Source organism: Culex quinquefasciatus, chromosome 1 (assembly GCF_015732765.1).
Source record: "Culex quinquefasciatus strain JHB chromosome 1, VPISU_Cqui_1.0_pri_paternal, whole genome shotgun sequence".
Taxonomy (NCBI): Eukaryota; Metazoa; Arthropoda; class Insecta; order Diptera; family Culicidae; genus Culex; species Culex quinquefasciatus.
Window position 1 is genome coordinate 1,755,183 of NC_051861.1, and position 19,515 is coordinate 1,774,697.

A 19,515-nucleotide genomic window follows, 5' to 3' on the forward strand; every position below is an offset into this window, starting at 1 on the left:
AGCATTTTCATTTTCAAAACCCGCTGTATCTTCACAAGGATTGGACATAGGACAATGGTCAATATGGAGACATTTATGAAAAATTGTCCGGTGAATCGACTCTCGTGCTCAATTTTGGAAAATTTTGATGTTTAGAGCACTTTTGAAAAAACAGTTTCAGTAAATGATTTTTATATTTTTTTTAGGTTTGTTGCTCCATCTTGCATTTTTCGTGAGTCTTTTTGTAACATCTTAGGCTATTTCCACAAAAATTTTGAACAAAAAAAATCGTGACATCACCTTCAAATCAAATTTTTTAACTTAAAAATTGAAAATTCTCATAAAATTGGCGTGTATTTTTCTTTCAGTGTATTTTTTTATTCCTACAAGTTTGTCTTTGACCACTTTTTGATACGATGCAACGGCTTCGAGATACAGTAATTTTTAAACTACAAAATATAAAAATATTTGAGTAGGGGCGTACCTTCTAAAATGTAATTTTTGAGTACAATTGGCTCCTTATACACAAAAATGGCTTTTATAAGCCTAAGTTTCATTGAAATCGGAGAGGGTCGGGTACACAAGTACCATAAAAAATTCCCGATTTGAGCTGGAATTGCTCTATTACAACAACAATCCAATAACAAAAAAAATCATAACGGCGAATAACAATACTTGTTATTAACAACATAAAATGTTATTGGCCTAGTATTTTCACATATCAAAAAATGTTATTCCCACGTTATTTCCGTCTGCTCGGGAAAACTTTTTTTTTAATCTAAAATTTTACAAAATTAACATCTTTTGAACTGCAATGGAATGTAGCAACTACAATGTGTTTGCTCGAGTTATGAACTTTTGAAAACCATTTTTAGTCGAAGAAAATTCAACTTCATGTTTGGATGTAAAATTGAATTTTCAAGCAAAAAGCAACTAAATTTGGTTTTCTTAAAAAAGGCGTCGTTTTAAGGTTTAAGCCACTAATTTTATTTTATCGAAAAGTAAAAGTTTTCAACTTTTTTAATATTCCTACTTTTTCGAAAAGATCGCAAAATTTTCTAAAAAGACTTCAATGACTATACTTATATTTGCAGATATACAGCTTTTAAAAGGAAAAAAAAATGTGAAATAAGAGGGTTGCACTAAACACTAAAACATGTTTTTTTTTTAATTCTAACCTGCAAAATGATTTCTCATAAAATACGATTCATTTGCAAGCTTTTGTCACTCTGGAGCTCTGAACAGGCCTTGAAGTCATTATATTGAAGCATAAGCCTATGCATGTACAGAGCCTCAGGTGTCTGTTTGAAAAATTACAAAAAAACGCACAAAAAATGATGAATATAACTTTCTAACAAAACATCAATGTATTGAAAAATGAACTTTTTGCAATTCCGTCGTGACACTAATTACTTATCCTGTCATTCTTGGACGACGAAACAGCCTACTTTTCTGTACCAAAAATAACAGAATCGAATAGTAACCCTTTTCAAAACAAATGCTGACAAGTTCTACTTTTCAGCACTGAAATGGATGCTGAAAAGTTGAACTTTACAGCACTTGTATCGAAAAGTTATACTTTTCTACATTTTTTGAATTAAACGATTCATTGACTCAATGCATGGACATTAGGGTGCCCAGAAAAAATGATCCCCTGCTCCACACGCGGAAAACGGTTTTTTGGGTTATTTTAAGCATCTGTGCAAATTTTGAGCGAAATTGGTTGAGATTAACCCATTGATACCCGAGCCCGAAGTTGGTGAAAAAAATGATTTTCATACAAAAATGGCTTTTTTAAATCGCTAATAACTATTCAGGCTCAAGTTTTACAGCTTTGGTATGTTCTACAAAGTTGTAGAGCATTAAATTTTGAATGAGAATCTCACTTTTGAGAATATTTGGCTGGAAGTAGCGCACCGTGCAGACCACACCGTAAGAAAGTTGGGTTTTCCATACATTTTTTTTAATTGTCCCATACAAACTTCACCTCCGAGTATCAATGGGTTAATGTTGACCGATTTTGCTCATATTTGGCCCAAAGTCCTAAAATAGCTCAAGGAACAATATTCAGCTTGTGGAGCGAGGTTTTGAGATAAAGTCCCATATTCTGGGCACCCTAATGGACATTTATCCTATAATTCTGTTCAAAAGGTGTTTTCGGAATTGCAAAAAACGTTGTATGGAACTCGTTGCAAAACTTGATTTTTTCATCACTTGTCGTATTTATCCAACTCGGTGAACCTCGTTGGATAAATGTACGACTTGTGCTGAAAAAATCCTCTTTTCGCAACTTGTTGCATAAACTACTATTATAATTTGTTCTCATGAATTGCTTATGATTAGAAAAAGCAAGAAAAAATCCTCATATTAAAAGATATCTTAAGCTTCCAAACATCAAACACCGACTTCGACTTCATTTTTTGAATAAATTATAAATCAATTGATTTTAAAACATTTTGTTATTTAGTTGACAATAATTTTCGCTTCACATTTGAATTGCATTGATTAGCCGATCCTCTGATCCACCCACCGGTAATCACAGTGTTACCCGCGTCGCCGCGCTCATTAGAAGGGAAAGATGGGAAAGAGACTTATACAGTCAGTCGTTCAATCCCATGTACACGTACGGGAGTGTGTACGGTGTACGTCGTCGTCGTCGTCCAAACGATAATCTCCGTCCATCCGCCGCGGCGCACTCGCGCTCTTCGTCCACCAGGTCGTCCGCGAACAGGTGTCGATTAGCGTGGTTCACGTTTCTATGAAAAAGACAAAAGTTGTTATTTTGTCTTGCATCAACCGGAATTTCGTTCTTTTATGTCCCCAGAAGCACTCCTGAAAATTTGAGCCCATTTGGTAAGGTCTAGGAGCTCCAGTTTTAATTTGAAATTTATATGGGATTTTGATTTATTTTCCATGGGAAACTATCTTTTTTTACATGGTATTAGGATTTTTTTTATAAATCGATGAAATGACTTGATTCTTATAGTAGGAGATAGGTTTTGAACTGGGGAACAACTTTGTAGAACATACCAACATGCTAGAGGGTTTAAAGGGTCACTTTCTAGCATGTTGGTATGTTCTACAAAGTTGTTCCCCAGTCCTCTCCAAGAATCAAGTCATATCGATTTATAAAATCCTAATACAATGTAAAAAGATAGTTTCCATGGAAAATAAATCAAAATCCCAAAAAAAAAAACGAAACTATTGGCACTACGCCCCCCGGGGCATGGCCTTCCTCTAACGTGGGATTTCTGCTCCAGCGCCTCTGACGAGACAGGAGAAAACGGGACCGACGTTTTACTTCACCATCCGATAGAAGCTCAGTGGATAAGGCGGGAATCGAACCCGCGTCTCATAGCATCATCGGGATCGGCAGCCGAAGCCGCTACCCCTGCGCCACGATCCCATATAAATTTCAAATTAAAACTGGAGCTCCTAGACCTTACCAAATGGGCTCAAATTTTCAGGAGTGCTTCTGGGGACATAAAAGAACGAAATTCCGGTTGATGCAAGACAAAATAACAACTTTTGTCTTTTTCATAGAAACGTGAACCACGCTAGTGTCGATGCTATACGGGTACGAAGCCAGTTAAGCCAGTTAGCCAGCCATAGAAAGAGCGTTTCAGGCACACATCAGTGTTTAGTCAGTCAGTCAACTGGTTCTCCAGCTTGCGGAAGCTCGTGACAATTTTTCCTTTGAGTGCGCGTAACTTGGCGCACATTTCACCGTTTCGTCGGTTGTTGCGGGGCTGAGGTGTGGAAAATCGAGTGAAAATTCGCGTCGAAAATTGGTGGAAATTATCGATTCTTTGGAGGAAGGTCCGATTTGTCATAGTCACAGCAGCCGATTGATCGTCAACTCGCCGAGTTGGTGTGAGTGAGCGGGATTAACGCCATTTCACCCCCCCGTCCGGATCAGCACACATACAGCTCGCTCTGGAATGACGACGACGTCGTTGACCACGATCGCGCAGTGGGTCCAAGTCAAGTGGCGCGCGCGATCAAGTCCCGGAATGAATGAGTGAGTGAACCTCCTGCTCTCGAACGCGAAGGAGAGAGTTGAGCTCACAGCTCGACTCGACGACGGAGTTCGGAGGAGAAAACTCGTTTGGCGAACGGCCAAGCATAGATAGTTTAGTTTGTGCGTTCGGCTTAGCCAGATGTGAAAAGTGTCGAGCTCCGGCCGTCGTCCGAGAGCGCGCAGCGTGAGTGTTAGTGTTTGTGTGAGTGTAAGAAGTTGGGAGAAGGAAGACGAGAAGAAGAAGAAGAAGAAGGAGTGTTATGCTGCTGTGTCATATATCGAGTTGCGGGAGAAAGAAGTCAAAGTAGAAGCAGTAATAACAGAGAAGAAGGAGGCAACAACCACGACGACAACATCAGCGACGACGACGATAAAGCCCATAAGAAAGCAGAAAGAAGTTGAACCGCAAAGGTGTCGACTTGCGCCGGGGATGAATCAACGCTGGAACTACGGAGCAGGTTGCTGAGCGGTGTTCGGTGCGTGTACGGTAACTCTACGGTTTCTTTTTCACCTCTCGTGTACCTTGCTTCTCTCTGCGCGGTGACTTCTACCTTCCCACAAGCCCAATCAGCCAAAGAGTATGACGACGACGACGGTTTTGGACTGCTCTCTGCTGAACCAAGCTGAGCTGAGCAGAGTGTGATGTGGATTGGTATTACCTGTTGGCTGGTGGCAAGTGACACGTTTAAAAAATTCTCTCATTAGCCTGTCAGATTTGAATTTAGCGCTCTCGTACGGGGGAAAATCTCGGAAAATCGGTGAAAATTGGTGCCATTTCGAGCGAAACGAGTCGAGAATCGGTCGCAGGTCAACCGTAATCGATCGGAAAAGCGCTCGTCTGTTCTGATTCAATTACAACAGTGTGTAATTGCATAAAGTGAAAGCTGTGCCAGAAATCGATCCCAAAAGGACGTCAAACCCCCCTCCCCGTATGGGCAGGTCAACACAGTGAATCACCCAAGTTGTGCTCCAAATTCTACCCAGTTTGAAGTGAAAAAAAAGTATGTTCAAAAGTCAAAAAGCCAGCTCAAAGAAGGAAAAATACGCAAAGAAAAGCCCCTAAATAGGCCAGTGACTCTGCGCTTAAATACTAATGTAACTCCGGGGCGGTCACATCGATATACCAGTTTTGAAAGGAATGCTTCATATGCTCACACCACACAGAAGAAGGCTGTTGAAGCAAAAGGTAGGTTTTAGTATTCATATGAGTGCGCGAGCGAGGGTTCGTGTGAACAAACACATCTCGAGCCAAGACCGACCCAAACGAGCTGAACTGAGCGCGCGCTCAGCAAAAAACAAGAAGAAACCCAACAAGAACCAACACCACCAACGTCTCTGAGACCCCTCGGGTTTTTGCCCGTTCTTTTTTACTCCGCTGTACGCAGCGGTCCCATCAGCATCTCGCCACCCTTAAGCGCAACGACTCTACGTCAGATCCATGACCCTCCGGCAGACGTTGACTTCATCAACGGGCTCATCTCGTCGCTACGCGACAAGGTCGCTGCATTTTAATCAGTGCGCACTTATCAAACCGTGAAGACCCGCGCGCGCTTTTTTTCACGGTCACAAAATCGACCTTAACCTGTTGTGTGGCGGTGGTGCGTCCATCCGTTTGTTTTAATTTCCAACCTTAATTATTCGTTGGACACCTGTCGGTGTCGTCGTCGTCGTGACGAGGGCAGGGCATTGTTCTCGGAGTCGTGTGTTTGAATGGATGCATTTTTCGTTTGAAATTGTTTCGAGCCATATCAGGCACATGCTTCGAGGGGAGAGAGTGTTGTGTAATTTAGAACAACAAAGGCTGTTACGCGGGGAAGCCTTATACGCGCCACCGTGTGGAGTGGAAAGGCACGGACAGTGGCCAGCAAACAAATAAACAAACGAAACGATTTTTCGTGAGGTGCGGTGTGTGTCGCAGAGAATTCAACGTAATACTTACCTGATAAACGAACTTTGCGTTCTTTCGAGTTGGGTGGAAACAATTGAATAACGAGCTTGGGACATTGTGGAGTGGTACTTTGAATGGGATTTTTTACTGTAAGGGGAGAGATTATCGGTAGGTGATAGTGAATTAAAGTTAAGGCCTTACATAAAGTTAGAAAAAATTAATTGAAAAAAAAAAAAACAATTTTATTTGCCCCTCTAAAATTTCTAAAAAGTCAAGGGAAACCAAAAATAAAATTGCATTAGAATGAAATTTCCATTGTTAAAACTTGTACAATCGGTTACAATTTACAAAGAATACATTGTATAACATTGTACCGTTATCTGAGGCGAATCGGGATATTTCAAGAGCACTTTAGGCTTCAAATTTAAAAATCAATGCATCAATTTTATTGCTCTATGTCTGTTCTGATCGGAACCATTCAAAAATATCGAAATATTGTGAATTGAAAATATGGTAATTTATGCCTTTTTTCAAAAAATGTCACTTTTGGAAATGTTTGTAATTTAGAGTTTTGGGACCAAAGATCAGAAAAATACCTGCAAGTTTAAAAAAAAACCGTAAACCGGGGTGACATTGGAAGGTTTGAGATTTTTTTCCACAAATTGTACAAATGTAATACGTACGGAATGGTTTGGAACAATACTAATCGTGGTAGAGAAGTGTTTATACTATGAATACAAAGAGACGAGTTGTTCCTTTTAATTCCGCTATATATTTTTAATATCTTGACAGATACGTATTTCATCTACTACTTGCAGACTTCATCAGTGTTATGTTCTCGACGTATCTGTCAAGATATCAAAAATACAGTATGTAAAAAAAGTATTTACACCCCTTGGGCACTATGCACATTTTGTGATGAAACATGTAAAAAATTTAAAGTTTGACAGGAACCTAGTACTACGTTTTGTTCACAAACTCATGCCAAACATTTTGCTACAAAAAGCTCATGAAAAGATGATTTCTATAAAAAGTTATATAACAAATACTATTACGAAAATAAAAAAGGCGCAAAAAAAGTATGTACACCTTTCAAAAAATTAACATAAATAATGTTATTTGTTGACAAATCACCATAAATCCAGTCTCCCAACTCCAAATAGGCATCCTTGACTGAATAAAAAAAGAATTTGGATTGAATATAAAGTTTACTAACTACTTAGTATAAAAGTTTATATAACTCTGGAAATTCTATATAAAACTTATCTAAACTTAATTTTGCAAACTTTTAATTCAACTAAATGTCAATATATTACCATATAATTGCTAAATAAACATTTTGGAGTGGGTATAACACCGTTTTGGGGGTATTTGTATCGATAGAATAGATTTTTCGTTGGAATTTCGTACCAACCCGGAATTACGTCGTCGGAAAATCCGCCGGCATCCGAACCGGTCCAAAATTCTTAAGTCAACCTATGTGGCATCGGAAAGGGCATAAAATTTCCGATCTTTTGATACCCAAACATCTACGTTTTCTTTAAAACCTACGTTTTTAAATACCTGGACAAAAAGTAAGTTTGATCCACAAGAACAAAAATTACGAAATTCCATACATTTTTGGCAGGTTGCTCAAACGAAACCATAACAACGTTTTTGCTTAGGTATTTAAAAACGTAGGTTTTAAAAACCTAGATGTTTGGGTATCAAATCGGAAATTTTATGCCTTTATACATAGGTTAACTTGAATCGTGGATCGGTTCGGATGCCGGCGGATTTTCCTACGGCGGCGGTAATTCCAACGAAAATCTATTCTATCGATAAAATACCAGGTGTTATTTGTGCTGGTAATATTTGACATTGAATTAAAGTTTGCAAAATAAGTTTAGATAAGTTATATAGAATTTCAGGATACTTTTTATACTAAGTAGTTAGTAAACTTTATATTCAATCCAAATTCTTAATCAGTCAAGAATGCCTATTTGGAGTTGGCTGGATTTTGGTAATTTGTCAACAAATAACATTATTTATGTTAATTTGAAAGGTACATACTTTTTCGCCTTTTTATAATAAGTTTATAGAAGAATGATCTTCATGATTTTGAGCAAAATGTTAATGATGGTCAACAGGTACTGTTCATCTAAATACATTTTCAAAGAAGAATAATAATCACATACTGTATATAGCGAAATTAAAAGGAACAATTCGTCTCTTTGTATTCATAGTAATGCATTCTGCTAAAACACTCAACCAAACCATAAGTGTTTATAGTTCTTCAAGAAGAAGTTTTCATACAATTTTGAAACGTTTAAAAGGTTAGTAAACTAAAATTCAGAAAATATTCAAGAATAGGATTACAATTTTCTCAATGATTGTGATTACGAATCGGAAAACGGAATGCATTTTTGGATTTTTTGGACAATTTTCCACAAGGAGAAGATAAAATGATTTTGTTAATAATAAATTTTTGTTTTTTTCAAAACACAATTCGCAAAAAAAAATTATAAACATTTTCAGTAGAACACATTTCATATAAAGTGTGAAATTGTTGATTCGTGAATTGAATTAAGTTTTAAATGCAAAATAAAACGATTATATTATAAACAAAACTAGTTTTAAAGATTTTTTTTTTTGCAAAATTCTGATGTTTTTACAGTTTTACCAAAAAAAAGCTTATGAACTTGGGTAACTGAATAAAAAATAATTAATTTTTTTTTATTTAAAACTATAGCGCCAAAATACATACGTACATTTGATGTAAAAAAATAATTTGTTGATCACTTTAAATCTAATTTTAACAAAAAAATCAAAGGGGGACTAGCAAAGTCATCCCGAAACTCAATTTTTTTTTTTCAAACATTATTGAAAAGAAAATCAATGCTTTGGTGAAAAGTGGGTTTGTGACAATTGCATCCATTTCAGTGCAGAAAAGTTCAAATTTCCAGCATTTTTTTTTATCGGAGAAACAAACGTTTTATTTCAAAAATCTTATTTTTATGAATTATTTTTTCCTTTTTGCTTTGTTACTTGTTTTTTCAGCACTCATTGAATCAATCCAATGTACGACTTTTTCAGATTTTTTTTTCTTTTTGCAACTTGTTGCATTAGGGTGTGATAATAAAATCGTTTTTCCAACACAGACATTTTTCGATAACAATTACCCGAGCAGACGGTAATAACTTGGGAATAACATTTTCTGATATTTGAAAATACTAAGCCAATAACATTTTTTGTTTTTAATTACAAGATTTGTTATTCGTCGTTATGATTTTTTTGTTATTGTATTGTTATTGTAATAACCAGGGCTGTGGAGTCGGAGTCGGAGTCGGAGCCGGAGTCGGAGTCGGAGCCGGAGTCGGTGGAGTCGGGTCTTTTTGGGGACCTGGAGTCGGAGTCGGAGTCGGAGTCGTCAAATCTCAAACAGCTGGAGTCGGAGTCGGAGCCGGAGTCAGCTAAATTTTAAGAGCTGGAGTCGGAGTCGGAGTCGGAGCCGAAGATTTCTGATAACCCGGAGTCGGAGTCGGAGTCGGAGTTATCTTAAATTCAACAAAAAATACGATTTTTTATTGTTCAGTATTTCCTATAAAACAGCATAATTCATAAAACTTTTTATATTTTTTATTATTTTTTACGTCGCATGCACTGCGTCGCATTTTTTTCATTTTTTATCTTAGAGATTTATCAGATGCCATTATATTTTTGAAGCTGTTTAATGTGATTGGAAAGCTCTAATTGTGTTATTTCACTAAAATCACTAAATGATAACCTTTTACCCAAGTATGTAGTATCATAATTTAAAAAATAATAAAAAATATTGGTTATGTAGTCAGACATATCTAATTGATTCTTAACTTCTTCCTTTTGCTTGTATTTATGTGCCCATTCAATTCAAATTTGACCAAATTTCATCCAGTCATCTTTTACCCCGATAGCGAATGTCTTGGAGGTTTTAAGTTGAATATTTTTTATGAAAAAAATACGAGGTACATAAAAAGATTAAAATAGTAATCACTGTTTTTGGAAATCCAAAAACAGTCACTAACAGTAACAAATAATCAACATAATAACAATGTCTTACTTGGAACTTAACATGCGCATTTTGTTTATAACTGAGTACAAGAAAATCAAAGTATTGCATTTAAAATAATTAAAACTAACAAAAAATATCAAAAGAAGTTGTAACTAATATTTTAATAATCATTGAATGTTGATGTTGATTTAAGATAAACTATTTTGATATCGTTGCAAATCATCGTGGAACAAATCTCAAGATTTCAGTACAAAAATGAACTAATGAAAAAATGTATAGCATAAAATATAGGATTTTAATTTATTTTTCAAATATTATTAAAAAAATAAAATCAAAATATTATCAACCGGTACGATTTTTTTTCATACTGTATGTCCCACGTCAATATGACGGAAGCTTATTATCATTGCAAATATTTTACTTGTGGATATTTGTTTTTTTTTTTTTTTTACTATATTTTAAATTGTTTCATTTATTTTGATGGAGGCGCAAGATCTTCCATAAAGTTTCGTTTTAGGTGAAGCTCCACGAAGTATCGTGCGCCTCCTTTTAAATGTATATTGAATTTTAAAATTAAAAAAAAAATAAAAATTTCCAGGGTAAAAGAATGTTCATGTCACAGATATTTGAAAAGGAACTCTCAAGCGTCCTTTCCACGAAGAAATTGTTTAGATACATTGATTTGCAATAATAATTTCCTTCAGTCATGGCGTGATGTCCATGTACGTTAAGGTGCCCAGAAAAAATGACCCCCTGCTCCACAAACGGAAACCGGTTTTTTGGGTTATTTTAAGCATCTGTGTAAATTTTGAGCGAAATTGGATGAGATTAACCCATTGATACCCGAGCCTAAAGTCGACGAAAAAAAAAAATTTCATGCAAAAATGACTTTTTTAAATTGCTAATAATTTTTCAAGATCGAGTTTTACAGCTTTGGTATGTTGTACAAAGTTGTAGAGCATTAAATTTTCAATAAGAATCTCACTTTTGAGAATATTTTGATGGAAGTAGCGCACCGTGCAGACCAAACCGTAAAAAAATAGGTTTTCCATACATTTTTTTCACCTTCGAGTATCAATGGGTAAATGATGACCGATTTTGCTCATATTTGGCCCAGAGTCCTAAAATAGGTCAAGGAACAATATTCAGTTTGTGGAGCGAGGTTTTGAAAAAAAGTTCCATATTCTGGGCACCCTAATGTACGTCTTAACTGATATTTTTGATTTCTGTTTCCATAACGTATAAAACTTGTAACCTAGAAACTTTTTTTCCGTTATGTGATTCGAACTTATTTTTCTTGAGAAAAACATGACGCTTAGCGAGTATTTAAATAATCCTATTTATCAATGTTTAAAAAATAATTAACTATAATAATAATTAACTAACTTTTGAAACATTTAAAAATATGTGGAGTCGGAGTCGGAGTCGTAGCCAACCATTTGTTAGAAGCTGGAGTCGGAGTCGGAGTCGGAGTCGGCTAGAGTTGGTAGGCCGGAGTCGGAGTCGGAGTCGGAGCCAACCATTTGTTGAAAGCCGGAGCCGGAGTCGGAGTCGGAGTCGGCTAATCTGAGAAAGCCGGAGTCGGAGTCGGAGTCGGAGTCGCTTGAATATGACCCGACTCCGCAGCCCTGGTAATAACAGACTAATCACATTTTTAGTTATTTTTCGAACAAATATTTGTTATTATTTTTTGTTATTTTAACAACTAATTCGATCATCCCGATAACAGTGGGAGGTATTCTTCCATAACAAAAAATGTTATTGCAAAGTTGTTTTGGCTGTCTACCAATATCAGACCAATAACAAATTTTGTTATGATAACATAAACTGTTATTTAACCCTTATGCAAAAATGGATGTTTCAAGAAGAATCCATAACATTTTTTGTTATTTTAACAGTGTTTGTTATTGAAATGGCATGAATTTTGTTATTACCGTCTGCCCGGGATACCCAAAGTTTGGTAACGATCGGTTTAGTGCAAAGCTGTTTAATTTTGTATGGAGAAAAACATTTTTTTTTATTTTGATACTTAAAAATCCACGTTTCACACCATGTTAACACCGGATCCATATTCGGTTGCTCTAAAAGTGCCCTAAAATTTTCCCGAAAAGAGAGTATGGAGCAATTCCATGTCAAATAGGGAATCGTTTGTACCCGACCCTCTCCGATTTCAATGAAACTTTGTAGACATGTTATCCTACGCCTAGTCATTTTTGTGTATATGGAGCCAGCTTCACACGAAAATGACATTTGAGAAGGGCGTAAGTGTTTTAAATATTTTTGTATTTCGTAATTTAAATATTGCTGTATCTCGAAGCCGTTGCATCGTATCAAAAAGTGGTCAAAAACAAACTTGTAGGATGGGTTTTCCGAAAAAAAACATATTGAAAGAAAAAAACATTCCACTTTTATGAGATTTTTTGATTTTTAAGTTTAAAAGTTAAATTTGACGATTTTTCTTCGTTCAATTTTTTTGTGAAAATAGCCTAAAATGTTACAAAAAGACTCACGAAAAATACAGGATGGAGCAACACTCCAAAAAAATATAAAAATCATTTACTGAAACTGTTTTTTTTTTCAAAAGTGCTCTAAACATCAAAATTTTCAAAAACCGAACACGAGAGTCGATTTTCTAGACAATTTTACATAAAAGTCTTCATATTGACCATTGTCCTGAGTCTAATCCTGGTAAAGTTACAGCGGTTTTAAAAAAATATATTGAAAAATTAGGTTTTTTGATGGTTTATGGCAATTTCTATATGACAGACTTTATTATTCAGTCTCAATTTTTTTTTACCGGAAAACTTGTCCAATTTCCTACAAGTTTGTCTTTGATCACATTTCAATTGGATTTATGGGTTTACAGGACTGTAACACCTATTAATGTTCTGAAAACTAAAATTTTTAGAACTTATTTCGATAACGCCTTGAAAACTTGTGACAAGCAAACATCATTCCAATACTTTGCGCATGGAGCCAAACTTAAAGTATTTCCAACGTCAAATTTTCAAGAAAAATCATGAACCCATCCGTATGATCTCCCCATTACCCGTTATGACCCTTTTTCCCCCCTCAAATCCATCAACCTAGAAAGGAAAAGAGTTAAGGAAACCCACTAAACGATCGTTAGTGCGCCATTTCCCTTCAAATCCGTGCCCGTGGTGGCTCTCACCTCTCGACATTTCGATTTCAACCAGCAAACCACGAACGCGCGTAACGCGGCGTCACATAAAATCTCCCATAAACGAAATTGAGTAAGAAGGAAATGGACCACGGCTCGCCGCACCAAAAACGCAAATGCTGTTTGCTGTTTTTTTTTCTCTTATTTCACTTCTTTCCCATCGTAGTAGCCGTCGTCGTCGTCGTCGTCCGATGCAGATGTTTGTGCCAAAACAGAGAAAAACTCACACACATGTGAGCGCGGCGTGTAATTAGGTGATTATTTCTGGAGAAAAAAAAACCTCGCTCACAAAATTCCAAACCGCGGTTGAAATTAAATGAGCTTGATTCGTCAGATAAACAGTCGGTGTGACGTGTGTTAATTTCTTCAAACGGTTATGGCGAGCTGAACCTTTGGCCAGAGCAATTAATCGGATTATCTCCGCTAATAGGTCACTTTTGGGTTGAACTCTGCGCCGTCGCGATTCGTAACCGCCAAAAATAGGGATGCACAACCACCCAACAAACACTCACTCGCACACACACTGGTAAATCAGCTGTTGAAGTTGTTGAAGATGCTGGAATTATCTCGCCGCGAGTTTGTTGTTGATTTTTGATTGCAGCAGCAGCCACAGCGGTTCAACAGCGGCCGGTTCGGTGTGAGTGAGATGCAATTTTGATTTATTTAGTGTGTTTTTTCGGCACACCGCATCGGTGGCGATCGATATTAATAATAGAATTGAGATTGCTCGCAATTACACCTACTAGGCGCGTCATGTGATTGTTGGCCCCGAGTGCGTGTGTGTGGGCAACCGTTGTGGTAGCATAAATGGCTGAATTGGTCCTAAATGGGGGTGCTGATTGTTGGTAATAATTGGTTAATCTGGGGGAGGTGGTCACTTTCGCTGGTGCAGTGTAATATCGGACACATTAGGAAAGCTATGAAACATTTTCAACAAAATTGCTTGATTTTTAGCCAATTATGACCAGCAAAAAAGCTTGTTTCAATTTAAGGAAAGGTGTTTGGCTAACTTGAATGAAAGTGAAACTGATTTCAAGTTCAATAACGTCATGATTCAAAATCCAAACAGTTTTTTAAGGAACAATTATGCAAATTTTTGTATTTGTGCTTTTCTAGTGTTTTTGAATACAGTACAGACTTGATAATCCCAAGGCCTCGGAAAAATTATACTTCAGATAATCGAATGAAAACCCGATTTAATATCACCAGAGGTGAAATAGAGCCTTTCTTACAAAATGATGAAACTCCGAAAAATATATTGGTGCAATTATTTTTTTAGAAACATAATGATACCACCCAGTGAGAATTTGACCTAAAGCTTCGAATCTTTTTAGACTAAACCTCAAATACAATTTTTTTTATTTCAGAGGTACATTCTGGGCTGCAAGATAATTATATTTAATCAAGAAAAACTTATTGAATTGACATTATTAGAAAAAAATAAAAGGTACTCAGTATTTAATGTTAGTCTATGATTAACTTGAAAAATATATACATCGATATTGCACTTTGTCGATCTATTATGAGAAGCCAGAAAGCACACATTCACGCGCAGCGTAAAACGCGCAAGCGTAAATGTGCTGGCGTTTATGCTTCGACTTGACGACTTGTCGATCTTTCGAGCGAGAACGAGCCGGGACTTCGAATTAGATGTTCAGTATATGATTCTGTATAAAACCAATAATTTAATAGGAAAAAATAGGGTAAAAATAGGACGAAAAGTACTAATATGGCAATATTTCTGGAAATACATTTTGGAAAAGCTTCAAATTTTGGGCCCAAGCAGTTTATGGTGCATGTTTTTGAATGGCTTTTTGTTTGAAACTGAATTCTTTTAATTAGATAGTGTTATCTGTAAAATAGTCCAAAAAATACCTCTCAAAATGGCTTTGACCACAATTGCTGGTCGAAAATTGTGAATCGAAAAATAAAATGTTCTTCTCCGACCCCAGGGCTACAGATCTGAAATATAAAAATTGTGGGTTTAACGATCGGTTTTCCAATGATGGAAAACACAATTTTTTAACAGCGGATACAGACATTGCTCATGTATTTCAGAAAAAGAGCTCTCTAAAATCAGACTTTTTGTTCCGGGTTTCGGGCCAAAATTCAATCGAAAGAGCGCATCATAATCTTCAATTTAATAACAGGATTTTTCCTGGGACGAATCCTCGCCGTGCACGATTTTTTAAAGATTTCTGAGAAAAGCGTTTTTCCAAAAGCTAACCTTAAACCTTTCTTTTGTAAGAAAGGCAAAAAAAAACATTTTTCGTTGTCTTATGTTTGGTTGTTAAAATTAAGTATGACCCCTAAACTACACAGTAAAAAATAATGTAAATTTGGAAGCTATAATATTGAAAATTTGAATATTACCACTTTTAAGATATAATTTTACCTCAATTTAGACTGAAAAAAGTGACATTACACCAGAAAAGTGGTAAAATTACACATTTCCAGAGGTAAAATTACACCTTTTTTCTGACATAAAAGATGTACCCCTTCCTAGATGTAATATTACCATGATTGTTTTTTTCTGTGTACTGTACAGTGATTTCGAATGTTTGTATCCAAGATGGCGGCCAAAATGGCGGTGATGAAATGTTAAGAAAACGCATGTTTTTAATTTTAAAGTAAATCAAGCATTTAAATTTGATTAAAATGGGGTCGCAGAATTCGAAATTGAGATAACACTTGTAGGCAGACATGCATTGGCACTGCGCGCGGTTAGCACGCGTGCTATTTTAGCGAATAGCACTGCGTTTTCAATCATAGCACTCGCCCTTGCACTCTAACTAAACTGGTAACTAAGACGTTTTTTTCATTTGTTTATCTGGATTTGAGTGACGTCGACCACTCGAAAGTTATGCAAATAATTTCATCAACTTTCATCTGAAAGTTTGGTGTAGTGCTTGCATTCAAGACTTGGTATTGAAAGGTTCATGGGTCTATTCTCTACAAGGTAAAGTTTTTTTTTTATGTTGGTGTAATAAAAGTGCCAGCTTTTTTCTTTTAGATTATTGGAATCGGAATGGCAAGAGAAACTGAAAATTGGTTAGATGTTGACCACTTGCGTGAATGGATCAACCGCCTGTAGCCTTAGAAGCTCGCAAAAATTAATCCAGTTTATTGAAATGTACCCAATTGACCGCCAAGGCTAGTGCTAACCAATTTTTTTTTTTGAAATTTCTTGGGCGTGCTATAAGGGAGTGCTAAAAAATAGCACTAGCACTGTGCAATGCGCAGTATGCGTAGAACTTGAGGTAAGTGCTAATCTGAAGTGCCAGTGCAGAGCGTGCCAATGCATGTCTGCTTGTAGCCCCAGCGGGGTCAAAAAAGTTGGAAATGCAATTTCACCGGCTTGAACCCTTGGGAAAAAAGTTGGAAATGCCTTTTTCATTGTAACTTAGAATAGACGCATCTGTATTGGATCGACCTTGTTGGAGGTGATTTTGAATCTCCTAAAAACTCCACTCTTGTCCAATTTTGCTCAAGTGGAATTCAACAATTTCCATTGAAATTAGACTTACATAAACTTAAAAAATATTGGCAACTAATCAAGTTTGAAAAAAAGGCTAAATAACAAATGATAAATCATACAACATATTTTTTTTCAAAAATAAAAAAATATCCGGAGATTAGCTTCATTGAAATCAGTTTAATTACTTACTTTCCTAAGATTAAAAGGCAAATATTTGCTTTTGTTATTTTTATTACCTTTGATTTTTTTTTGTATGATTTCCAGGCTAATTTTTGAATTTTTGTTGTTGAATTATTTTTTGCTGTTGATCAAAATTAAAAGCTCAAAAGTTACAAATAAAAGCAGAAAATTGCGGACATACAATTGAGTTTACTTACAGAAACTTGAAGAAAAAATTGTCAAAAGCCAAATTTTCTATTGAAGTATTTAAACATTCTATCAAATTTATTCAATACCTTTTTTAAGACATTGATAACTAAATTTTTCAAGGCGATAAAAACATTGCCAACATTCTTTATTTTTAGCGATTCCATGTTATATTTATTGTCTATGTTGAAATAAAATGAAACGATGTTTGATTTTATTGCTTTTTTAAATTGAATTATTGAATCTGATAAATTTCAATCGTTTGTTTGTTTGACTCCCAACCTTAATTGGCCACATTATTTCGCGCCACATGATCTCTCCCAACAGCAAAGCTCATTGCTCCATTTAACCCACCACCCCCCTCGAGGACAACTCTCTCGCGCCGCGCTAAGCTGGATAGCTAAGCTGCAAACTAATTTCGCTCGTAAATCATCTCGGGAAAATTCGCCCAACCTCTGCGCCTGGGCGTGTATTTTTCGCCACGGTTTGTGTGTTGTTGCCGTTGATTGTGTGTGCACTTGAACCAAAACACTCGAGCAAACATTTACAATTCGTCACGCAACCGCCTCACAATCGTCGTCGTCGTCAATGAAACAACTATTCCAGCGGAATAAATTGGCCAAATTACGGGGCTCGATTAAAAAGGCATCGCACCTGCCAGCGCACGCGAAAACTGTGATTTTTCCCGGTAAATTAATGACGCTTATTTTCGGGAACCGAGCGCCGCTTTTAATTGCCAAGCTTGGGATCGAACTCCGGCTGGGGTCTATAAATGATTTATGTGGAGAAATTGATAAAAATCTAAGAGTCTGGTTCGCGCTCTGTTTACGACCAGTTGTCTTTGCAGCACGCTTTAGCATCTTCTAACGGCTAATGTCGGTGAGATGTTAATCCACCAGAACTTGAAGAACGCGCGTCCGTCCAGCTATAAATTGTTTAATCGACATACCGCGTCAGAGTTGAACCACTTTCATGGCGGTTGGTCGCCACGACCAGCAAAAAAGAAAACAAAACAAAACCTTAAAAGAACAGTAAAATGACCAGCCAAACCAAACAAAAACAACCGGATTTTGTAATTTAAGCCAACTCGGCTCAACTTCTGGGCCGCCGAGGCCACCCTCAAGAGTCGAGTCGATTGCTGCGCGTAACCCTCAACAGGCTGTGGCCAAACCGCGTTCTATTATTGTGACGCTCCCTTTTTTTGCCGTTGCTGCTGCTGCTGCTGCGTTGTCCCCTTTTACCCCGTTCAGCGTCGTTTGGAAGGGTGGTGGGACATTGAACACATTCCGATGATGGAGGAGGCAAAAAGGAGTGAAGGGGTGGCACAACAACACACACCCACTATTCTGCGAACGCTATACAATGTGGTCGCTATAGCGTGGTCTCTTGACTCAGCATCGATTATTATTATTATTATTATTTTATTTTTTTTTTAATGCAATTTAGTTTTGAGGAACAATTTTCTTACAGTTTTATACGTTATAAAATCGAATAATATAAATAACAAACTTTCTGAGAACGTTAATAAACTTTATAAAGATAACATAGCTCAACACTTTGAAAGTCAATATCAACAACTGCTGAGATTTTGCCCTACCCTCTGAGTGCCTCCATTGAATCCTTTCTTAGACAGAATCCAAGGAGGCGCCTGGTTTCTTAGAATGATTCTGCATTTATTTTGCCAAAAAAAATAACTAAATTGTAATTCATCATTAGGGGGACCCATTCTTACAAAGAATAGCAAAAAATAAGCATTCAGACAGCCAGTTAAGCTGTGTTTCGGATTTCGGTTTATATATCAATCGAACTTTAAGTACCATGCTTCTGCATAAAAATGAATTCCCGGTAGATTTTGCTGGAGACGAGTGCTTGAAGTTGGATTAATGTACCGAAATGATACCTTTTCAAAAAATGACATAATAATTGTATTTAGCTATGCTTTTGTAATTTCATAGTATTTGTTATTAAAAATCCAACTAATCACTTTTATTGCAACGTGGAAGTTAAACTTTGTTCAGTCGTTTCTGAGATACATAATTATTTGGACCACACTATTTCGGATAGGACCACCATAATCGCCAAAAATACAAATCGGAGCAATAGATAAGAAAATATATCAAATTATCTCAAATTTCCCACATAATTCTTGATCAAGCCAAATAAATAAATTATCACCTGAAAATAAATATTTCAACAGATAAACCTTTACAATCGATTTAAAACTGTAAAAAAAACTTGAAATAATGTTCATTTCATCATTCGTCATTTCAAAATGACGGTTTAAGTCTCAAAATAAATTTAGAAGTTCTTTTAATCTTGGTTCAAACACCAATTTTTAGATTGTGTCACGTTCCCCAGAAAACCATTTCCCCGAATACCATTCCCCAGAATGAACCGTTCCCCAGAAAACCATTCCCCAGAATGTACCGTTCCCCAGAAATATTTATCGTGGTGATTATAATTATTTCCAAAATTTAAAAAAAAAATTAAAAATTTCCAAAATTTCCAAAATATCCAAAATATTCTAAATTTCCAAAATTTCCAAAATTTCCAAAATTTCCAAAATTTCCAA

General features: G+C 36.2%; 1 protein-coding gene across 3 annotated transcripts in view; it reads left to right on the forward strand.

The window, feature by feature from the left end:
* Positions 1-3,603: 3,603 nt before the first annotated feature.
* Positions 3,604-19,515, forward strand: part of LOC6032089 (putative mediator of RNA polymerase II transcription subunit 26) — a 38,688-nt gene continuing 22,776 nt past the window's right edge. The window contains exon 1 of one of the 3 annotated variants that reach the window (XM_038248868.1): positions 3,604-4,487. The gene's annotated coding sequence lies outside the window, so the exon portion shown is untranslated. The other 2 variants (XM_038248867.1, XM_038248866.1) reach the window with 2 other exon arrangements.